Source organism: Papio anubis, chromosome 7, assembly GCF_008728515.1.
Source record: "Papio anubis isolate 15944 chromosome 7, Panubis1.0, whole genome shotgun sequence".
In the NCBI taxonomy this organism is placed as follows: Eukaryota; Metazoa; Chordata; class Mammalia; order Primates; family Cercopithecidae; genus Papio; species Papio anubis.
Window position 1 is genome coordinate 3,194,727 of NC_044982.1, and position 5,889 is coordinate 3,200,615.

A 5,889-nucleotide genomic window follows, 5' to 3' on the forward strand; every position below is an offset into this window, starting at 1 on the left:
TTTTTTTTTTTTTTTTTTTTTTTTTGAGATGGAGTCTTGCTCTGTCGCCCAGGCTGGGGTGCAGTGGCCGGATCTCAGCTCACTGCAAGCTCCACCTCCCGGGTTTACGCCATTCTCCTGCCTCAGCCTCCCGAGTAGCTGGGACTACAGGCGCCCGCCACCTCGCCTGGCTAGTTTTTTTGTATTTTTTTAGTAGAGATGGGGTTTCACCGTGTTAGCCAGGATGGTCTCGATCTCCTGACCTCGTGATCCACCCGTCTCGGCCTCCCAAAGTGCTGGGATTACAGGCTTGAGCCACCGCGCCCGGCCTCAAATTCTTTTTTAACTCCCACATATGAATGAGAATATGTGGTATTTATCTTTCTGTGCCTGACTTACGTTACTTAATATGATATTGTCCTTCAGTCTCAGCCATGTTGCTTCAGATAACAGGTTTTCATTATTTTTTATGACTGAATAGTATTCCAGTGTATATGAAACACTTTTTTCTTTCTTTTTCTTATTTTTTGAGACGGAGTCTCACTCTGTCGCCCAGGCTGGAGTGCAAGTGGCCTGATCTCAACTCACTACAACCTCCGGCTCCCGGGTTCAAGTGATCATCCTGCCTCAGCCTCCCAAGTAGCTGGGACAACAGGTGCGTGCCACCATGCCTGGCTAATTTTTGTATTTTTTTTAGTACAGATGGGGTTTCACCATATTGGATAGGCTGTTCTTGAACTCCTGACTGCGTGATCCACCCACCTTGGCCTCCCAAAGTCCTGGGATTACAGGCGTGAGACAGCACGAACAGCCTATAACACATTTTCTTTATGCTTTTTTTTTTTTTAAATAATAAGATAGGGGGTGGTCTCACTATGTTGCCCAGGCTGGTCTCGAACTCCTGGCCTCAAGCAATCCTACCACCTTGGCATCCCAAAGTGCTGGGATTACAGGCATGAGCCACTGCAACCAGCTTATCCATTCATTTGTTGGTGGATGCTTAAGTTGATTCCGTATCTTTTGCTATTGTGACTGGTGCTGCAATAAACATGGGGATGCAGATATCTCTTTGATAATATTGATTTGATTTCCTTTGGATAAATACCCAGTAGTGGGATTGCTGGATCATATGGAAGATCTATTTTTAGTTTTTTGAGACACCTCCATGCTGTTTTCCATAATGGCTATACTGATTTACCTTCCCACCAACAGTGCATCAGAGTTCCCGTTTCTCTGCACCCTTGCCAGCATTTGATTTGTGGTTTTGATTTGCATTTCCCTGTTGATTAGTGACATTGAGCATTTTTTCATACATGTGTTGGCCACTTGTATGTCTTTCTTGGAGAAATGCCTATTGAGATCCTTTGTCTATTTAAAAATTAGATTTATTTATTTTTTGTTGGTGAGTTGTTTGAGTTCCTTGTTTATTCTGGATATTGGCACCTAAAAATTACTCTTTTTTTTTTTTTGAGTCGGAGTCTCGCTCTGTCCCCCAGGCTGGAGTGCAGTGGCCGGATCTCAGCTCACTGCAAGCTCCGCCTCCCGGGTTTACGCCATTCTCCTGCCTCAGCCTCCCGAGTAGCTGGGACTACAGGCGCCCGCCACCTTGCCCGGCTAGTTTTTTGTATTTTTTAGTAGAGACGGGGTTTCACCATGTTAGCCAGGATGGTCTCGATCTCCTGACCTCGTGATCCACCCGTCTCGGCCTCCCAAAGTGCTGGGATTACAGGCTTGAGCCACCGTGCCCGGCCCTAAAAATTACTCTTAAGCATACTATTTGTTAAATGCTTATCATATCCTAGGAGTTTTTTAAGTCCTTCGAATACATTATCTTATTTCTCAGACCCTGTGAGGAATTTGTATTTCCATTTTACAAATGAGCAAACTGAGACATAGTGGAAAAAAAATTAAGCAACTTACCCAAATCATGTATCTAGTAAGTGGCAGAGCTAGGATTTAAAGACAGATCTGTCTGACCCCAAAGCCTGTTCCCTTAAAAATTATGTGGCATAGCCTCTCCAGATAAACAGAAAAACAAACACAATGAGACACTTTACATATGTAATCTCATTCTTTAATAATCATGTAAGGAGATGTTGTTATGCCCATTTTACAGGTGAGGAAAGAGACTCAGAAAGGTTAAGCAATTTTCCCCAAAGTCGCCTCCCTGTTAAATGATGGACAGCGTTTGAACTCCAGCTTGTGTGACGCCAAGCTCATTGCACAATTCCATTTCCCCTTTCTGGATCTCCACCTCATTTGGCTTCATTATTTTCCCCAGTCAGGCGCTCACAGTTCATGAACTAGTGGACACTTGGTGCTTGTGAAAACCTTGTTGAATGACTGCATGAATTGCACACATCAGCGCATACCCTGGTGGCAGACAGGAATAGCTGCTGGTAAGGTAGATTGGTAAACTAGCCTTCTGGTTGTTTACATATTGGCCTGTGACTCTGTTGAACATGAATGAGTGTCCCCTCCCTCCCCCCCCCCCCCCCACCAAGGTCAACTCTGTGTGGACTGAGAGCCTTGTGTTTCTGAGCTGTGGGCTCAAATGGACTCAGGTATTGTCCACTGTGAGGGGCAGTCTGGCTGGCCAGCTGGTCCCCCTCTGTGACACCCACCTCTCAACTTTTTTTTTTTTTTTTTTTTTGAGACAGAGTCTCACTCCGTTGTCAGGCTGGAGTGCAGTGGCACGATCTCAGCTCACTGCAACCTCTGCCTCTCAGGTTCAAGTGATTCTCCTGCCTCAGCCACCTCAGTAGCTGGGATTACAGGCATGCACCACCGCTCCTGGCTAGTTTTGTATTTTTAGTAAGAGACGACGTTTCTCCATGTTGGTCAGGCTGGTCTTGAACTCCCAACCTCAGGTGATCCACCTGCCTCAGCCTCCCAAAGTGCTGGGATTACAGGCGCGAGCCACCGCACCCTACCTCTCAACTTTTAAAGCTGCACACTGTTAACTTAAATTCTTGTCCCCCCTGCTTCAGGACAAGCTACAGGGTGTATGCATCATTTTTCTTCTAGCACCAGCTGGTCACAGGGGTATTCATAAAGCAGACATTTGAACCTGTTGGAAGGGAACCGAAGGTTATCTGGTGAGTACAGAGGCGTTGGCTGACTTGAGGGCTGGCGTCCTAAACCATGGTAATCTAGTGCATCCCTATCAATACATAATTCTGTGCTAGGCAGTGAGGGTGCAGGCCCACCTACATCACAGACCCTGCCCGGGAGGTCACATGTAAACAAGTAGAGGCAAATATCTGCTTGCTGGGCACCCCACCGAAGCTTGCCCTCATGAAATCTCTGACCTTCTGAGCAGCATGTCTCCCTGCCTTCGTGACCTGCCCACCCCACGGCCAGGCCGCACCCACCCCACACCGCTGGCATTCATGTCACTTGATTGCAGTTGCCTGTTTCCTTCTCTGACTTCCTTACTGGGCCAAGCAACTGGAGGGCAGGAGACTTGTGCTTGAGAAGAAAGGACTCTGGACTTTGGCTGAGGGACAGGCCTTCAGTTCCGAAAGGGACAGACGCAGGAAGCAGAGGTGTTTGAGGAAAGATGGGGGTCCAGGTGAAGGATCACTGGAGACTGACATAAAGTCTTCCTCCTCCCAAGTATGGATCCCACTCAGCAGCCATCATGCATTGTCCCATTCCTAGAAAAAGAAAAAAACGCAAAATGGCATTGATTCTGCCTGTGTAGTGTCCTACGTGCAGCAGATGACAATGAAACGTGGGTGGATCAGAGTAGGCCCTACAGTATTGGATTGGTGTTGTCTTGGTCACATTGAAGCCACACACAGCACCCCAGTGACAAATTCCCAGGAGATGCAGGAGCTGCTGGTCCCAGGACTGTCCTGTGCCTTAAAACCGGGGGACCCCCATGATGCTGGAACCCAGATACCCTTCTTCCCCTTAGCATAGTCTCAGCAGTTTTCTTTTGAGATAGTCAAGTTGCCCTAATTTGGGTAGTCTGTTTGTGAATAAGTGACTATATTCCAAATATATACAAAATAAAAACCAGGCACGGTGTTGCCCACCTATAATCCCAGCTCCTCTGGAGGCTGAGGCAGGAGGATCACTTGAGCAGAGCTGGCATGTGGACACGGGCAGGAGGCAGGGTCGTGAGAGATGAACAGTGTGTTTCCTGGTAAAGCCCAGCAGGCTGCGTTCTCTTTCCCATCAGACTCCTCCCTTGTGATACGGACAGCAGGAAACTAACCTATATTTTGGTCACTCTCCTGAAATCAAGTCTGCAGTCATTTTAATACCCTCACAAGGTAGGACAGGCTATCCTGCCAATTTCCCAGGGTGACCATCTTACAAGGAGGCGGACGGTACAGAAGCAAGGGCTTCTGGTATAAGGTAAAACGAATCTGATTATTTTCTTGACCCAGAAGGTGATATTGCTTTTTTTATTTTTATTTTTTTGAGATGGAGTCTCTGTTGCCCAGGCTAGAGTGCAGTGGCACAATCTCGGCTCACTGCAGCCTCTGCCTCCCAGGTTCTAGTGATTCTCCTGCTTTAACCTCCCACGTAGCTGGGACTACAGGTGCACACCACCACACCCAGCTAATTTTTGTATGTTTAGTAGAGACAGGGGTTTCACCATATTGGCTGGGCTCCTGGTCAGAAGTGTCAAACTCCAGACCTTGTGATCCACCCGCCTCAGCGGGATTAGAGGCATGAGTGCTGGGATTACAGGCATGAGCCACTTCGCCCGTTTTGTTTGTTTGTTTGTTTGTTTTGTTTTTTGACAGGGTCTTGCGTAATGGCTTGATCTGGGCTCATTGCAACCTCTGCCTCCTGGGCCCAAGTGATCGAAGCCTCCCAAGTAGCTGGGACTACAGGCATGCATCACCACGCCTGGCTACTTTTTGTGTTTTGTATTTTGTATTTTTTGTAGAGAGTTTCACCGTGTTGGCCAGGCTAGTCTCCAACTCCTGGCTTCAAGTGATCCACCCACCCTGGCTTCCCAAAGTGCTGAGATTACAGCTGTGAGCCACCACACCCAGCCCAGAATGTGATGTTTCTAACCTTCCATTTACACAAATTTATGTCCATATTTAGAGTCAATTTCTTAGGTCTCTGTCAAGTTCTCTAGTAGATGGAAGAACCATCCAGAAACCATTGCATGCTCTAAATAACCTTTCTTTTGTGGTACTGCTTTCTCTAAGCAAATATAGTTAGCACCAGATGGAATGTAGAGTTTTTAACAACAACAACAAAAAACTGATTCATTTAGGGTTTCCTTAAATTAGGTGAGGGATTTTTTTTCCTTAAGCAATGAACTCCCACATTCAATATTCCCGGCGTGACATTTTGTGCTGTTATACTTGGTAAGTGAAGCTCAGCTATTCTGAGCTTTATGTGCCAGGAGCCTGTGCTCAGAAATCCTTTTTTAGTTTAGCTCATAAAGGTTACTTGTATGTTTGGGTATTTCATGCAGAAGGAAGTCTTCCGGGCTGGGTCATTCACATTCTGTGCTCTCTTGCTAGGCATCTACAAAGTTCATAGCCATTTTTAACACACACCTTTGCTGCGTTAAAATCACAGTCAGAATTTAAAGCTATGACTGGTCTATTTCCTTTAGCATAATGTCTTCAGGGTTCATCCGTTAAGCTAAGGGAGATAAGCCAGTTACAAAAGGAGAATTACTGTAGAATTATATTAGTATGAGGTTCCTAGAGCAGGCAAATTCATAGAGACAGGAAGTAGACTGGGGCAGGGGTTGGAAGGAGTCGTGGTTCAATGTTTCAGAGTCTCAGTTTTACAAGGTGAAAAAGTTCTGGAGATGAATGTTGGTGAGAGTTGAACAATAATGTAAATAGACTTAATGCCACTGAACTGTACACTTGAAAATGGTTAAAATGGTAAACTTTAACCATTATTTTACCACAATAACAA